The 18,804-nt window shown below is 33.8% G+C and overlaps 1 long non-coding RNA gene across 1 annotated transcript; it reads left to right on the top strand.

The window, feature by feature from the left end:
• The first annotated feature begins 5,778 nt into the window (after positions 1-5,778).
• On the top strand, positions 5,779-17,709 carry LOC140774868 (uncharacterized). The gene is made up of 3 exons (XR_012106657.1): positions 5,779-6,000; positions 6,391-6,458; positions 11,869-17,709. It is a non-coding gene; the product is annotated as an uncharacterized lncRNA (long non-coding RNA).
• The last annotated feature ends 1,095 nt before the right edge of the window (positions 17,710-18,804 follow it).

Genomic DNA, 18,804 nt, shown 5'->3' with positions numbered 1-18,804 from the left:
AGCTAGGGGATGGGCCAGTCCACTTCAATGGGCCTAGGCTAGCCTAGCCTGTCTAGGCTTAGGTCAGCCTAGCCCAACTCACAAGAGATACTAGTCCAGCATATGACCGACTTCACACCTTTCCCATTCTTGCTCCACTTGTGTACCATGGACACCAACAAGAGGGGAGGATGAAACTTTGGCAATTGCTAGTCACTAGTTCGACCAAACATGCCTGAAAGACAAAGGAGCATTGAGAAGGATAGTCAGGCAATAAAGGCGATTCGACAAGCATAGGATGGCAACTAACAAGTGTGAGGAAGAGGGGGAAAAGAGGAGGTGGCTTAGAAATCGAGAAAGAGAGATTACAACATTGGGAGAAAATGACACTATCACGGTTAGGCTTATTTGGGCCTACTGATGATGGGGTAAGAGTCCAAGCTGTGAAAAATCCACTCCTACAATCTTCTTAGCCTCGAAGATTGTCAACTGAAGCTCGTCGATTAATGAAATCAACCACTCAAGCCCGACAATGATGCTAGCTCAAAACTACATGTAATAACCAACCTAACTAAATTAAAAAGAGGAGAGAGGTCTTACTAGGGTTTGTTACCAAAAGGTCATCATTGGATTCTACCTATGATGGTGGTGGAAATAAGGGAGAGAGAGCATGGGAGGATGAGAGGGAGTGGCGGTAATGAGAAAACGAGAGAGATTGGAGGGAGGAGTTAAAATAGAAGGAAAGTGCTTGACTTGAGGGTGAGAGCCCTTCACATGTGACCCTATCTCAACCCTAGCCATGTGTGAATGAAGCTCATCACTTACACTATAACAACCAAATCCTTAAAACAAATAATTTTGGGCACCATGTAGGTAGAACACGCAGGGTGGTGCCATACACCCTCTATCTCCACCAACTAGCAACCACCCAGTGGTGGGCCCTACTATGCGACCGACCTCCTCCCTCATCTCTTTCTTCTCTCTTGTTCTCGCTTTCTCTCTCTCATGGGCTCGAGTTTGTCGAAACTGAGCAACGACCCCTCTCTTCCCTTATCTTTTTTCTTCTTTTTTTTTATTTTTTTTCCTTTCTTTCTTTCTCTTTTCATTCTTCTATATTTCTACTAACCGTAGTGTTGGGCCAAGCCCATCACTAGACAATGCTGGGCTCTGCCCAGCACTGTAACAAATAGATTTTCTTTCCTTTCCTTTTAATTGTTTATTTTATTAATGTAAATTAGATTTAATTAGATTTATTTTAAATAATATGTACTCACTAACATAGTTATTAGCAAAGTATGATAAGCATAATAATTAATTAATTATAATTATTATACATATATTGCTTATAATAGATTAAAACGTATAACTTTAATAATAATAATAATCATCATCAAATTCATATATATATAAAAGATGAAATACTAAGCTTTGATATTTATTTTTATATGATCGATTAATGACTATTTTACATATAGTTAATGATTAGTTAAACAAGCGTAAGCATCACCATATAATTATTAATTTGATTTTTGTTTATATATATAACCATTGTATGTGTTACATAAAGAGAGATTAATTATTACATGTTTACTCTATAATGAGCAAATTAGGTTTCTTAAATAAATATAGTTTATAGTAATAGCATATTAAAATTATCATAATTAGATTCATATGAATCTAGTTAATTAGAAACCTAAAAAATCATCATATATTATACATATGAGTTCCAATTGGACAAAAGACTAACTTTAAATTATTTAAATAATTTAAGATTTCGAACCCCTCATTTGAGACCCGTGCACATTGCTATTAATAAGTTGGCGCTTGATTGATGGACGTAAGGATGCATATTTTGTGTATTTTGATCAGACTGTAAGTGGTTTTACCTTCTAGACAACTTTCCTATATTATGATATATTATGCATTCTACTTTGGCTTCCGGAAAGATTATATGATTCTATATATAGATGATTACAGGATGAGCATATCTTTATTATTCATTTGTTAGATTAATCTTGGAAATAAGTATGAAGATGACATATAAAAATAATGAAAGATGAATACAATATCTATATTTTATGTTGGGTTGATTTTTTACATAAGTAGACATGTGATTGATATATGCATTGCGACTACATTGCATTGTATTTTCTTTGACTTTTTTATCACTTAACATTATGAGATGTATAATTTGTTATAGTACTAAATAAATACATATAATCTATCATTTAGGAAGAAATCATGAAATCTCATTAATTAGATAATTGACAGAAAATGTGAGGATACTCGAGTGGGCGCAAGGGTTAAGGCATGCTTGGAGATTTATATATTGATTGTTAGAGATATGATCTTGTGGCTTAGGTTTGAGGTTAGTAGTTTGTGTGCGTAGTAGACATTTTGAACACATGTCATTCGCCATGGTATATGCCACGACTTATCCTCATATGATTTCTATCAATTAGATGAGTATCTAGTCTGAATGCATGTTGATACACTTAGAGTGGGGAGGGTATAATTATGACTATAATACTCTTAGCAAATAATAGGATATGCTTTGAGCTATAGTGATAATACTGGATACTGGGTGTTGACAGTGCACGATGGTCTAGTATTATAATTTTACTCAGAGTTAACAATATTGATGATTGAATTATTGAAAAATATATTTATTATTTCATATGTTGGCATATATAATTATTGAGTGGTCGTCATGCACATCTGTGGTTGCATTTAAAATTGTCATAGCAAGATCATGGTCGGTATACATCATATGTTTATACATTTGAGAAAGTTATATTATTGTTATATCACAGGAGATATATATATGTCGTTGAGAATATATATACATGTACATAATCATTTATGACATAAGACTTATAATATTTTGAGAATATATTTACATACTCATTTATGATATGATGCTATTTTTATATTCATATTATTCAGTACATGATTTATTTTCTATTTAGCATCACTGATTAGGGGTAAGATCTATTTACTAAGTCTTTAACTCATAAGTTTTTTTATTTTAATCATGAGATATGTGGTATCTGATAGTGATTTAAGATATCGAGAAAAGATATTTAGAGCAAAAATAAGATGAGCTAGACGAGAGATATTATAAAAGATATATGGTATAGAAGTTGAGGTGTGACAGTGAAATATTTATTTGAATTATATTAGATGATGTTTTATATAATACATGTTGGATTATATTTGACCATGTATTAGTTGTAACTTAATAATTTGTCATGGCTTATAAGAGTCTTGCTAGATTATATAATAGTTTAGTATAGTAATTGTGGATTTAAATTTTCAAATGCTAATATGTATATCTGGATTATAGCATAATTTACCTCTGGAATAGATTATCTTAAATACAAATTTTATCTTCATGCAGCGACCTCGTCTGGCCTATCATGTGCAGCCACATGTGCTGATTTCGTACATAAACTACGAAATTTTAATTCTACATAATTTCAAAAAAAATATATTCCAAAGATAATAATCTGAGGTTAAAAAATTATGAAACAAATTGGATAAAATTCTTGACATCATGATCTAAAATTTTCGTATTTAGAATTTCTTTAGATTTGAAATCTATTTACAGCGGAACGAAGAATTCATAATTTAAGTACGAAATTCATAGGTTAAGTATAAAATTCTGATAGTAATTCATAGTTTTTTTTTAATTAATACTGTACTTAAAGAGCGATTAAAGAGACTTATATAGAAAAAAAGAGAAGATTAAGATATAGAAAAAAATTTAGTAATAGCAAAAGAAGAAAAAGAAACAACAACAAAGAAGAAGAAAAAGAAGGTACCAATTATTTCTCTCTTATAATGTTTCATCAACATTTAATAAGCACTAAATAATAGAAGAGCAAAATTGAAAGAAACAAATAAAAGAAGCTTCATCTACAATGGAAACCGGAAACATGCCGGACTCACAGAAACGCAAACCAAGTGGCTTTTTCGTGCAAAAAATCTGTGTAAATACAACTGCAAACTATATAAAATAACTATGTAATAACTGTGAATTATATAATTTTAGGTGAAAATTGCATAAATTTAACTACGAATTGTGTAAATATAATTGCAAACTATGTATAAATAAATATCAGCAATAATGGAAGAATGAATTGCGTAAAAATAACTGCAAATTACATAAATTTAAGTGCGAATTGTGTAAACATAATTATGAACTATGTAAATATAATTGCAAACTATATAAAATAACTATGAATTATACTCCAGAAAGAAGAAGATGAATGGGAGAAATACTACCATATTTAAACTTTTGAAAAATCATTTCCTCGCTATTAAAATCTAGTGTGCTTTTATTTTTAATAATGCTTAAATATTTGCTAAAAATAATAGGAATAAGATCAGAATGAATACTAAGTAGAGACAAGTAAATTCTAGAAACTCGATAGTTGACCCATATCTACTTCTTTTTCTTTTGGAATCGGTTTTTTAATCCTTCCCAATTTGGAGAAGTTTTATTTTATAAATTAGGATTTAAAATTCTAGTCTATATATTAAGGTAGAGCAATAGTAATGTAACAAAGAAAAAAAATTAGGAGAGTGGATTTTGGAGTTATATAAAATATTTTGGATGCACAACCTTAGGGAAAAATGTATATATCACGATGCGTATAATGCATTTTTCTCGTACAAGAAACTTGTATAAGAGTGGAAGAAGACGATATGAGAAACTAAAGAAGAAATAGAATAATAGTGCGATAATACTTCTCTCTCTTTAGGGTGATTCATTAGCATTTAGTGAGACAATAGATAAATTTAAAAAAAATAAAAATAAGGAAAATTAAAAGGCAAATCGAACTATTAATTTCTCTCTCCTAATTAAACGATTAAGATTAAATAATATTAAATAAAATTAACTGAAAGTACCGCCATATTAACTCGAAGTACCAGTTTTATGAACCGACTTGATCCGATTCAAAATAGTCTGGACTCGATTAGGCTCATAACTTTCGAGGGGATTAGTGAACAATCTAACTGATGGATCCTTTTGAATTTTGGATATGTTGTCGCTTTAGGAAAGAATTTTCCAACGAATCCAAGATTATAGGATGTAGACAGTTAGATCTTGAGATATTGACCGAACAGTAGTCAAAGGTCAATTAAACCCTAGCTTGATAGCCCTTCAATGGCTAGATAGATGATAGGTTAAATTCCTAGTGTGAAGAGGAAGAATTATTGTAAAAGATGGGGGTTAGGAGTTAGAGGAAGCTGATTAAAAACTTGGGCGGTGGAAGAAGGGAGGTGGGAGAGAACGCCAATAGTTAGAGACAGTTAAGAAGGAGATAAAGCACAATGCCAATTTCAATTATCAGATCATACCCCAATTAGGGTTTCCTCTATATATTTATATAGGCCACCCTAGGGACCCAAACAACTAAGTTAAAACCCTAACAAACCAATAATTTTTGTCACGGGGCGTTCGAATGTGCCCGATCACGTTCAAATGCACAAATACCGTTTTCTGTCGTTACGAACACATGTAGACATTCAAACGATCACATTCGAACGCGGGTCCTTGGCGTTCGAACGCTCCCTAGCAAAATGCTTTATTCTCTCAAACAAATATAAATTAAATAAATAGGCTCATCCTAATGAACCCAATGTCACGAGTGGATCGATCAGCCGGTCACTTTTCAAAATTGAATGATAAATTAGTTATATTTTATTTCTCTGATAGCTATCCATTTTTTTATACAAATAATAATAAGTTGGTAGAAGCTAAAACCACTTGTTTTTAAGCAAATCGCCCATCCTTATTTGTGAGTTCTTTCCCTCTCAGACTCGCAGCATGTCAGACTTCCGGCCATCCCTTCCTCCACCTCTCACTCGAACTCTTCCTTAGATTTCTCCTCGTTCTTCCCGACCCGTTCGGAACTCTGACATTGTTTAGACCAAAATTAACCCCAATTATTTCTTAACTAACTGTTTGAAAGATTCCTGGTTCATGCGATGGAATCCTGCAATCGCCTCAAGGTACTCCTGATCCAACTCCTGTCGCTATCTCCCAATCCTAGTTCTAGTATTTAGAGTTAATCTGGTAGATTCTTTCTCAAATTTCTCGATTGCTTCTTCATCTAATTGGTATTCGTTAATTGGGAACTGGATGTGGGTTCTGTGAATTGATTGGACGCGTTCTGTTGCTCACACTGCGATGGAACCTTCTTGTCATAAATTAGCTTATTTTAGGTTATTAAATTGGGAGTAGTACTAAGCATGAAATTATGGCGTTAAGTCTGGTAATATTCACTAAAGTTAGCATGGCCTTAAGCGTGGAATCACGCATTATGAATTTATGATATTAGTAGCTTAGAAATTTTGAGTTCATAATTGTATTAATAAAACCTTTTGGTTTAATTTAACCAGGCTTTATTTCTTTTCTCACATTATATCTGGCTGGAGGGATCTCTTGGCTGGAGCAATTAATCTGCTTGGTAACACCTTGTGAACTCTTTTCATACTGCATTTACAAGTTTTGCTGTCTAGTTTATTTGTTGTACATCATGACTCAGGAAGTTTTCGCATTCTAAGAAGCATTCCATTGTTATTTCTTTTAGAAAGGGGAAAAGAAATTTGTATGAATTACACACCAACCGGTGATTTCAAAACTTTTTTTCACATCAGAACTTGAGTGATGATCAAAATTCCGGAGCCAATCCGCAAACATTGTTGACATCACCGAAAACATGTGAAACTTAAAAATTCAGAAAGTTAGACAAGAAACATGACAGCCCGTAAATGAGAATCACCATTTGTTAAAGGTGATTGAATGTACAAGAATGTCCAATGTGTTCCTTCTTCTGCAGATTCATATTACCTAATATTAAAAATAATTTGTTATCTCGTTGCCTTAAAGCTCCTGTTTCCATCCTGAGAAAGCTTCACACTTCTAACTTGTGGTATGTAGGCTAATCTAATAGACCAATATAGATCCTTTGTTCTTTGTATGCAATTCAAGATAACGTTGTAGGGTGTTGTATATCTTATATCAGATAGGTGATGCCATGAGGCGTTTGGCATTTTTACTTGGTATACATGAAAGAAGATTAGAAGATTTGGTCTATGAATTTTCTATCCTACTATTGCCAAGTGCAGATTATTTTGACTGCATTATCTACTATAGAATTTGGTAAGAAATGTGGAAGGGAAGTGGATTCATTGCATCGGCAAATTTGTCTAGAATCATTACATCATAAGGTTTTTCTATATTAGTTGTACTTTGTCCAGATTAGTAGTATTGGCAATTTGTCTAGATTAATTTTATCAAGGAGTTTTTCTAGATTCTTTATATCAACGAGTTTTTAAATATTTGTTGTAATAGGAAGTTTAAAATAGATTTGTCAATTGTGTCTGTTGGGAGGAACATTCAACAAAGACAATATTCAGTGGAGGGCCTTCTCCTGTAATACTGCAAGGTGTGAAGCTCTACTTATTTTCTCTTTTCTTTCTCCTTTTCCTATTCTATTTCAATACGGGCCACATCCCTCTGGCAGACTTAGAAGTTATGATATTACCACCATTAATTCAAGAAAATACTTCCTTTTTATGCAGAGTCCTATTAATTTGGATGCTGAAGATAGCTTTACCCCATGGAAAATAGTGGTTCTCAGGGTTCTTCCCTTAGTTCTAAAACCTATTCTGCATGATCGAAGTCTCATCTTATGATTGAGCGTGGCATCTCTTGGTCAAACTTGAGAGAGGAGATAAATAACCCACAAGATTCTTTAGATTGAATATGTTTATAAATATTTTAAGGTTGCTACCCTAAACTGAGTAAAGGATAGCCTATGGTTCTCAGCGTATCTCAGGTCCTTTGAACCCCAAGAGCTGCAGTCCAAGGATAGGAGGACAAACTCATCTTCCAAAGAGATAATCTTTGAAAAGCCCTAGAATTTAACTATTCTAATTTTGGAAGTTGAAGAAAGGAGTCCCTCTGGGAAATGGAGGAGAATTGCATTCTGCATAAACCTTGGAAAATTTAATATGCGATTCATCATTTTAAAGATATCAAAAGAAGAAAACAAATTGTTTTGTCCTACACAATTCAAAATTAATAATGATAATTCTGATATAGTTACTAAAAGATTTCCAGTTCCACCTCAATAAAGATTGATAGATTGCTACAAGATATTTGGCAGCAACTAGCAGTAAAGTGTCCTTAAATAATCTCCTCTTGCAGAAGAATACAAAATTTACACTAATAATTATATTCTGGAATTAATGGATAGTTTCATAGGGAAACATGAGGAACCTATTCTGAATATCTTCCATTACTTAATTTCATTTGGTGTTGCACCAATTGTTCCACACACCAAAATCACTTAGCATTTAGCATGTTCCCTATATAACCAAAAAATGAACAGAAAGAATCCAATTTAATTATAATATTGTTTGATGCTGAGTTAATATTAATTAGACACTTTTCAAGAAAAAATTATTCAAGACAAAAGCTGTAGCCTCATTGAGTTCTAACTGATTCACTATGAAGACTTAAAATACTTCAAAAATTAATGCTAACTTGCATTTCTGGAAATACTCATTATTATGCTTAACTTTTAATTTAATTTTAACTCTAATATTTAGGCCTCAAGTTTCTTGTGTGGCAGAGGCTTCTTTAATATGAAATATGCTATCTACAGGTATTATTATTGTTACTATTATTCAATGATTTGGAACTTCTGATATAAAACGGAGAACTTTTCAATATGGTAAATTTATTTGACTCTGAGTCTTCTTAACATAGGAAATCTCACCTCATAATATTAATCACTTAAAATAGCTTAACATGGAATCTTTCATATGATTGGTATGGTTATTCTGTGTTATCATTTGGCAGAACACAGTCTTGGTGAAAGCTGTTAGAGGATGAGCCAAAATAGGAACATTTTGGTCTTATTTATGTTGTTAGTTTTGTGAGGTATTGTTTTGAAATATCAGTATTTCTAGTCTATGCTCTCTTGGGATTTCTTGAAGCATTGTAACAAGAGTCATTATTCTGTTGCCATAGAGAGGTGTTTAAGTATCAATTACAGGGAATTTTCACAGAATTATTTAGCCTCTGAATCTGTGTGCACTCAGAAATTTCCTTTCTTACAAATTATGGTGTATCAAAAACATTTTCTTTAAAGAGTACAATTGGTTGGCTGAGATTCATTTATCTTATGGTCTGCTTAATATTATGAGCCTTACAAATGGTAGACATGATTGCATCACTTCCCTAAAAGTCCTGGTTTGGTGAAAATATTTTCAAATTCATATGAATATAGGGGTTATGGTAGAAGTATCCTAGGTGCCGAACAAGATTTAAGAAAAATAGTCTATTGACAAGTTTATAAATGGTTTGCTTTTTACAGAAGGGCTAGTGCCCATTAGTTGCACGATAAGGAATTCACTAACAGCTGATCTAGAGAGCATTATTTGACACTAATAGTGACAAATAAAAATAAAAGTTGTTTAATTTTGAAAGAATGAATAAGAGGTGAGAATAGTTGTTTTTTATGCTTAATGACTCGTTCTATGAGATGTGTTAGTTATAACAATTTGATAATATTATAAATAAATTTAAAGATCAAAACATATAAGGGGTCATATCACATATGTAAGTCATAATACTACTATTATTTGTATTAAGGGGTTATATCACATCTGTAAGTCATAATACTACTATTATTTGTATTAATGTTTGGAAAGTAATAGTTGATATCAATAATATATTTATTCCCAATGGGAATTTATTAACACATTAATTCTCACTATTAGTGTCAGATGCTTGGTTTTCCAGAAAGAGGGACATCCAGCTTAGTAGCATGCAGTTGCTAGGGGTGTGATCGAATTGTATTGGGACAAATAGGTTGTGTAATTAAGTCCAAATTTGTTAATTTTATGAATTAATATTTTGATTCTGATGAGAAGTAACGGAAAGATAGATCAATTTCAAATTGAGATTGTGTTTCAAACTTGAATTGAATTGGATATTGAACCAATTTTTTTTGGAAGCAAAATTATTGAGGATATTTTATCATGCAATTTACCTTTTGTAAGAATTGAAAAGAAAAATTGAGAGAGAAGAGGGCGCACGTGCAACCCCCCTCTCCTTTTTAGTCATGCAACGGGGGTGGCTACGAGATTTCTGGCCACTCTGGATCAAAATCTGATTAAGGATTATGATTAAAAACATAACTTATAAATTAAAAACTCTAATCCTATTTTATTAACCCACCTTAGTCCTCCTTTCTTCCTTATTTTCTTTTCCTTTTTTCATTACTGTTAGAGTTGTCGCTGTGGAATTAGATTGCTGGAGTGCCGTCGAAGCAATCAGAAACCAACACATGACTCCTCGATAAGCCCTCTCCTACCTCTCAAAATTAATTTAAGTTTAATAGGTTAAAATAGAAATACCTAAATTAGATGATCGCGGCTTCGTTGGCTAATCGGGTCAACCGATGGCCTCAGGTTGTTGGCGCTTGTGCACACGAGCTCCATATCGATTGCCTTGTGCCACGGTTGCTTTCAGGGAGAGCTCTTGTGGCTCGAATTGCCACCGCCCAAGGAATTAGGTCGTTGGTCGTCATGGAACCGGCGTGGTCGCAAGAAGGGTTTCGGCGAGGTCAGCAGATTGTTGGTGATAGTGGTCGTCAACGATTTTTCCTCTCTCCTTTCCTTTTCCTCTCTTCTTTCTCTCTCATCGATTTTATTGAGAAACTCGAGCCCAACCTTTTCTTCTCTCGGGTTTAGGTCTGAGTTGTGTACCAGACTCTTTCATAGTAAGTCATGGACTGCAAGCTGACCTGTAGTCCAATCCTTCGTTGTTTTTGGGTTAGGCCTTAGCCCAGCCCAATTAGTAAGAGAAGAGGTGGGCTGCAGTGCGAGCCTACTGTAGCCCAACCCAATCCAATAAATTTTATTCAACCCATTTTAGCTATTTAATTTAGTTTTAAAATTCAAAAAATTTATTAGGGATAAATTAAAATTTATATTATTACTTTATTATTTAAAGGTGGTGATTTTTAGCACGTGGACTAGACATTAGAGATTTTAATTGTCTTACCTAGACTTAGGTGAGTGGGTTTATTCATTTATTTATTCATCTTATATTTCGTATCTTTTATCAGACTATGTAATTTTTTGTATGCAAATTTATTTATTTCATTCTTTATGTGTAAATTTATTTATTACATTTTCTATACGCAATTTAATTATTATAATTCGGTGTATCGCTATACTGCGTGCAAATTGTAAATTAGTGGGGAAAAATATAACTAGTATTGGTAGGACTTAGAGAATAGTCTCGGTATAGATCACTTGCTATTTTTCGTGGTGACTCAATTCTAATTGGAAGTCCAAGGGAAAGTCCTATTTTAGATCACTGTTGTGATTTTCTTAGATGACTCTGACGGGGTTAGTGAATAGTCCCAGAATAGATCGAAAGACTTTTTAAGGTGACTCTAATCTCTCTTAACGATTAGTGGAAAAGATAAGGTGTGTTTATTATATAGTGACACCTCCTAATGATTCTAACTGGATCAGTTATGAGAAAAAAATTCGAGCGTTATCTCGATGTGACTTCTAGTTGATGTGGATCTATAGGGTATAAACCTATTTGAGACAAATAACATTATTATTTTTGAGAAATTTCTTTATATGTTGAAATTGAGCAATATTACAAGTTATGATTTTCTATTATTATTATCGTCATTATTTTAAGAGCATGCTTAGTAAAAATTATCATTTTAGATCGTTGAATTTGGATTTTATTTAACACTATAAAATTTTAGAATTATTTAATTTTTGAGCTCACTGAGCTATAGTTGTTAGCTTATGGATTTTTCTCTTTTAACATTTTAGGTAATGGCCAGCATGACGACGGAGTGAGATGCACCAGGACCCTACCTCCATTTAGGACTTACATATTTACTTTTCTGTTCTTTTGGTCTTATGTTTTAGACTATTTATTAATCCAATTCGTTTAGAGACATATATCATGACATTGTTTATTTTCATTACGATTAGTTTAAATCAAATAAAGCAAATTCTCTTCTTTTATTTATTCTCGTCATTATATACTTAGGAAGTATTAGTAATGTTTCGTGTATCTCAAATATATTGAGGTACATGGCTGATTATAATTTTGATTTCGGGTCTTGACACCTTTGACCAGAGACTAATAGAGGAATAGTTGGGGTATACAATTAGTTCCACTTTTTTGGGGGGGAAGTATGTCGGAATAGTGGAATAGAGGCCACCATTTGCTTTCCAAAATACAAATTCTGCTTATCTGCTATTCCCACGTATAAGATTTTTTGTAATTGACGATATGTGTGTTCAAAATAAAGTTATCATGTTAAGATGTCTATAATCTTTTCTCTGACCAATAGCACAAGTTGGGTGAACTTTTGTGAACTAACTCAAAGTGGAAGTCTAAATTTCTGGCTAGGGTTTGAACCCACTCAAGAGGGTTCAAATGCTGCCATGTTCTGCAACAAATTGAGATGTTCCACAAAAGTGCAGAAATCGGGTTAGAACCTTTGTGAGAATGGATTTGACAGAGCTCAGAGGGCTGCATTCAGGTTCAAACCTCTGAAAAGTTTTTGACAGAACTCATAATGCATTACTAGGGTTAGAACCTTTTTGAAAATATTTTTCTTAGAAAGTTTCTTTCCGGTCAAGCATTCAAACATACTCAAGGGGTGCTTTGGGCGATGTGGACTTTTTCCTGAGGCTGATTTACCATACTTTTGAGGGTAATTTTGATATTTCTTCACGGAGGTGGCTTTTGACCTAAACTTAGGTCATCTGTCACGATCCAGAATAGGAATCATGACCGGCCATGCATCTCAATATGCTTGAGATGCACGAAGCCTTATTAATACTCTCTAATAATATATAAATAAAATGAGAACGTGCTTTATTAAATTTTATAACTAATTGCAATAAAAAAATAAAATAAAATAAAACACAATGTTAATGTTTTTGAGTCTCAAAACTAAATAAATAAAACATTTAATCTAAAGCATAAAATCAAAAGAGCGGAAAGGTAAATAGGTGAATCCTAAGTGGAGGTGGAGTCCGGGTACATCTCGCTCAGTTGCCCCGCTGACTATTACCTGAAATAAATAAACAAATACAAAAAATAATAGAACCCATGAGCCAATAACTATAGCTCAGTGAGTGGAATCCACTCGAAAACCAAATAAATTTTAATTCATATTAATGCTGAATAAATTAAACTAAAAGCAACAATATCCATCATAATATGCAATAGGCATGCTCTCTAAATAATAACAATGATAACAATAGAGAGATGTCACAACTTGTAACCTTGCACGTTTTCAACATATTAACATCTTTTTGATATTTATACTGTCATATGTCTCAATGGGTCTAAACCCTGTGGATTCACATCAACTAGAAGTCACCTCGAGATGACGCTCGGAACTTTTCTTCATAGTTGATCCGGCTAGGGTCATCAGAGGGTATCACCCTGTGATTAACACACTCTGTCTTTTCCTCTAATCGTTGAGAGAAGTTAGAGTCACCTAGGAAATTTTCTCATTCATCCTAGGACTGTTCTCTAACCCCGCCAGAGTCACCTAAGAAAGTCACCGCAGTGATCTAATTTGTGACTTTCCCCTGGACTTCCAGATAGGCTAGAGTCACCACAGAAAATCGCAAACGATTTAAACCGGGACTGTTCTCTAAGTCGTATCAATACTAGTCTCATTTTTCTTTTCACAAATTTCAATATTTGCACGAAGTATGGTGATACACTGAATATAATAATTAAATGCACACAGAAAATAAAACAATTAAATTTTCGCACGTACGGATGAAATAAATAGATTTTCACACAAAAATTGCAATAATTTAATTTTTTTATACATAAGGGTGAAATAAATAAATTGCACACAGAAAATTCACATGGTCTGACAAAAATATGAAATACAATAAAATAAACATGTGAGTGAACCCACTCACCTGAGCCTAGGCAAGACAACCGAAATCTCAAATCTCTAGCTCGCGTGCTAGAAATCACCCCTTAAATAATAAATAATATTCAAATTTTTAATTTGAATAATATCAATATTTCTAAAATTTTAAAAAAATAAAACTAAAAGAAAAATTAAAATGGGTTTAACCCACCCATTGGATTGGGCTGGGCCAAAGCCCAGCCAAAAGAAACTAATCGGGCTGGGCCAAGGCCCAGCCGAGAAAATGGATTGGGCTGCGGTTTAGCCCGCAGCCCATCCAATTTAATTGGTTCGGGTCGGGTCTGTGGATCCGAAATCCAAACCCGAACCCGAACCCAACCCGAATTTAAAAGAAAAGGGGGTTGGCTCGGGTTAAACCCGAGCCCAACCCATCCCTTCTCTCTTTTCGCGTTCGACACGAGGAAGGGAGAAAGCTAGAGAGAGTGGTCGCCGGTGACTCTGCCGCCGGCGGGTCACGACCGGCTCCCCCCCCCCCCCTCCTCTCTCTCTCTCTCTTTCTTGTGGTGGAGGAGAACCCATCCACCGACGGCCGACGCCGAGGCCAACGTCGATTGGAGCCACGAGGGCTCCCTAGAAGATATCACCGACACCGAGCTTGGAGCACGAAGCTTCCGGTGACGATGCCGTCCCCTTTAAATTTAAATTAAACTAGAGGGATGAGAGAGGGCTCACCGGGGAGGAGTGCGGTGGTCCCAATTTCCTCCGGCGATCCGATCCCACAGCGACGACTTCGACAGTGAGAAAAAAAAGAAAACGGTGAAAAAGAAGAAGACTGGGGGGGCGAGGGTTGAGGAGAGAGAGGATTAGGGCTTAATTTATAGATTAGAAGAGGATTAAATCTAATCCGATTCGGATTAGATGAAATCCCCCCTTATCAGCGCCTCGTCGCGTGCTGGAGAGGGAGAGGGGAGGGGCTGCACGTGCAGAGCACGTGCACTCTCCTCTCTCAACCCCTATTTTTTTATCTTTAATTTTATTTTATTTTATATTATTTTTGTTTCTGGTTCTGACATCATCTCTTCGACAACATTGATTGAGGCTTTGGAGATCATCAATGTGGTGAGACTTCGTGGCAGAACAAAGACATTTACAGATTCCGCAACCTTCACATCTTGACAGATTACGTCTTGAGTGCTACTGGAACAGGCAACACAACCTCGAGGGTCACACAGAGACAGAGGTTGAAAGAAAACCACATAGTATATCCGCAGGGGGGGGGGGGGGGGTATCTTGTGATTGTTTTTTACGCTTAACTCTTCCACTTTATTATATCATGATAGTGTGTGGTAGTTCAATTTATAGGATTATATTTTTCCACTACCAAAGTTGAATTAGTGCAACCTAAATGTAAACGTGCTATGCTTATGCAGCATAGTACTAGAGCCTGTTTTGTTGATGCATAAAGGAAAACTTGCATATTTGCACTATCATGGAAGGAGTCATGATAAGGAACTTAGAACACTATCGGAAGAGGGGCAGTGATATTCGTGGTTTTATGGAGTGCTTTAGGAGCATTTGGGTCCTTCCCTATTTGCAAATATGGGGAGTTAAGTGGCAATAGAAGGGACCTGATTTGATATGCAAATTTTTCTGATTATGCATATATGTATATACAATCAAACAAATTGGACCACCATATAATATCCATTTTAAATAGGACCTGAGAGATGGCAAACCATAGCTGGTCTATATTTTGACTCATTAAAACTTATATCCATCTCAATCATATTTGGATTGGACAGTCCTCCAGATCCTGTTACAAGCTTGCACTATTGTACCCAAGAGGTGAGCCACAATGAGAAATTCGTGAATAACCCTCCACATGATGAATGCAATCAGAGAATGCTTTTAGAGCATCTAGTTGCAATTCATGCGTATGGTGTGCTTATCTGCAGATAACCCCCCTTTATTGTTCAATCCAATAGGGCTATAAACAAATGTATACCCAGATCAATTGATCTGAGATGGCTGAGGAACTACGAATGTTATTCAGATTTCATAATACTTGTGATATTGGATTTTGATACTTCTCTATGTTGTTGGGTGGAAAGCTTTTTCAGCTAAAGAACACAGTTTTTTAACTTGCATAACTTAGGGAACATTATTTTCCACCCTGAAAGTGCTTATACTTGTATAAATGTCACTAAATTATTTCTAGGAGCATGGTTGACTTAATGAAAGCAACTTCTAATAAATTATCAGTTGACACTTACTCATTTCTGTGGAATTGCTCTATATCTATTTTATAGTGCCCAGGGGGAGAATTTCTGAGAGTTTCCCATGGCGAAATGCTTGTATTCTCTTGATGCACGATTAGGTTGAAAATGGTTTGCCTGCCAAAAGAGAATTTCTAAGAGTTCCCATGGCATAATGCTTGTATTCTCTTGAATGGCTAAGTTCTTTCCTTGTTTACGTCACTAAATTATTTCAAGGGGCATGTTTGACTTAATGAATGTAACTTCTATTATCAGTTGACATTCATTATTTTTTGTGGAATTATTCTATATCTATTTTATAGTGCCCCAGGGAGAGAATTTCTCACAGCATAATGCTTATATTCTCTTGATGACTTGCTAAGTTCTTTGCTTATGATAAACTGATTCATGATGCTAATTCTGATATAGTTTTGTTTGACTGTTATTTCTTTCTTTACAGCATGTTCTGCAGTCTAATTTGTAGTGGAAGGAGAGGATTATTGATAGTTTGACTCCAGCTTCTGCATGCATGAACTGTCATTACAGATGTATCTCGAAGCCAGAAGCTTGAATATATGGAATTATGATAACTGCATTCTTCAAGCATTTCGAAAAGTCCACCTAATTACAATGATAATGTCCCTTTCTTTTGATACAAAATGCACACTTTGGTCAGCTAATAACCCTTTGAAAATCAAAAAGTCAAATGCATCAAGCTCTATCAAAGCCATAAAGTGTATTGTCAAACTCTTCTATATGATAGGTTTGCAAATGTTAGTTGCATTTCTTTAATGTGGGTCCAAAGTTTTTCCTAGTTATTTTCTATAATTTGTTCTGATATCTAGCAATAGAGTCATCTTCTTTAGATGATTTCCTTTGTAAAACTTTAAGAGGAATAATTCCTTTTCTAGAACTCATCATTTTTATTAGAAGGAATACATAATACCATGAGATATTGGATTTGTTTACTCAGAGGAGTCAAAATATCTTCTAGTTGCTGATTCAAATTTCAAATTTCAAATGCCAAAAGTTTTGTTTGTAACTATTTCATCCAAGGAAAGGAGCTTTTACAATTTACAGTGATTTCTTACAGCAGGATGTTATTCTTCCTTCAGATGAACTAGGATTGGATATCGCAGGGATCATATTCTTTGCATTATAGATGAAGCTATTATTGTTATCATAAACTAATCAAGGAAGAACACTCTCTATTGCAGTTTTAAGGTGAAATCTCAACAAGTTCTTGCCTTTTTTGGGGAGAAAACTCCACAATTTCTTCTTAGTTCTCATGTGTATAACTAATCGAATTATCAAAGAGGAAAAGAAAAAAAAGGGAAGAAGAAGGAGCAGCTGCATGGGGGACTTGAGGTTTCAATGTCAAAATACTGAACATAACTGAAGTTTCCATATGTAGCCTCTTCATTATACTTCTTTATTTTCTTTTGTTTGACCTTCTTTAAGATGATGCCTCTCCAATATTCTAAGACGTGTTTTTGTTCAAGGTTGTTAATCCAATAGTGTATTTGAAGTTCCCCAGGTTTCTCATATTTTAATGCACTGATAGGTCATGTATAGAATTTTTGGGGTATCTTTTAATAAAATTATGATTTATACCTTATATTTTTATTTTTTATAAATTAAATTTTATAATTTAACGAATATATGTAAAAAATACTTCGCTAACTTAGCCAAACTCATAGAATAAAATAACTATAGTAGAAAGATTACGAGAATATTTTGAGCTAAGTTATATTTAATAGTCTATATTTAATTTAATCCAATCTAATTCAACTCAAACTAACATACAACACCAACCCAGCGTATACTAAGAACACAAAAAGTCTTAAGATTTGCTCGTTTCAATTTTTATATGGAGAAGAGAAGAATAAAGAACCGAAAACCAAGTTGTGCCTAAATACAAATCTAAGCTAGACCCAAATTAAAATAGTAAATCCAAGTTAAACCTAATATATGACGATTATTTTTTGTCGGATCTAATTTGCTTAAGGAGAAAGAAGTAATTGTGTTGTGCCCTGAAGACAAAAGAATGGACCGACGGTGGTTTAGTTATTTTTAAGATACATATTTAATTTTGACGGTATTTTTTTTTCGACCGGTGTTAGTTTAAATCTAACTTAAGATATTTTTTACACACATTCTATAAATCATAGGACTTGATTTATAAATAGTAAAAATATAATAATATTAAAAAATAGTGTGTCAAATACAAATTTTATTAACGGTATTTTAGTTATTTCTCTATAATTAATTTGTTTTGGATTTTAAATACCAATTCCATAGTGCTATTCCTTTGAGCAAATTTAATGCTATTTCCTTTGAGCAAATTTAATGGTTAGAAACCAGTGAGATAATAGTGCTATCAATCATGTATTCTTTAATATTACACATGAATAAATGATAAATAATAAAATGTATTGCACATTATACTGAATATTTAAGAGTTTAGAAATAAAAGCTAACACTATGTTAGATAACCACTTGACCCAAGAGCTTAACTTGCGAATGAATCAACTATGAATATCATTTCTTTAACAAGATTAACCTGAAAAACAATAGCAAAGATTAGCATGATGCTT

Source organism: Typha angustifolia, chromosome 13 (assembly GCF_048772165.1).
Source record: "Typha angustifolia cultivar Huaian chromosome 13, ASM4877216v1, whole genome shotgun sequence".
In the NCBI taxonomy this organism is placed as follows: domain Eukaryota; kingdom Viridiplantae; phylum Streptophyta; class Magnoliopsida; order Poales; family Typhaceae; genus Typha; species Typha angustifolia.
This window is presented reverse-complemented; position numbering and strand designations above follow the sequence as displayed.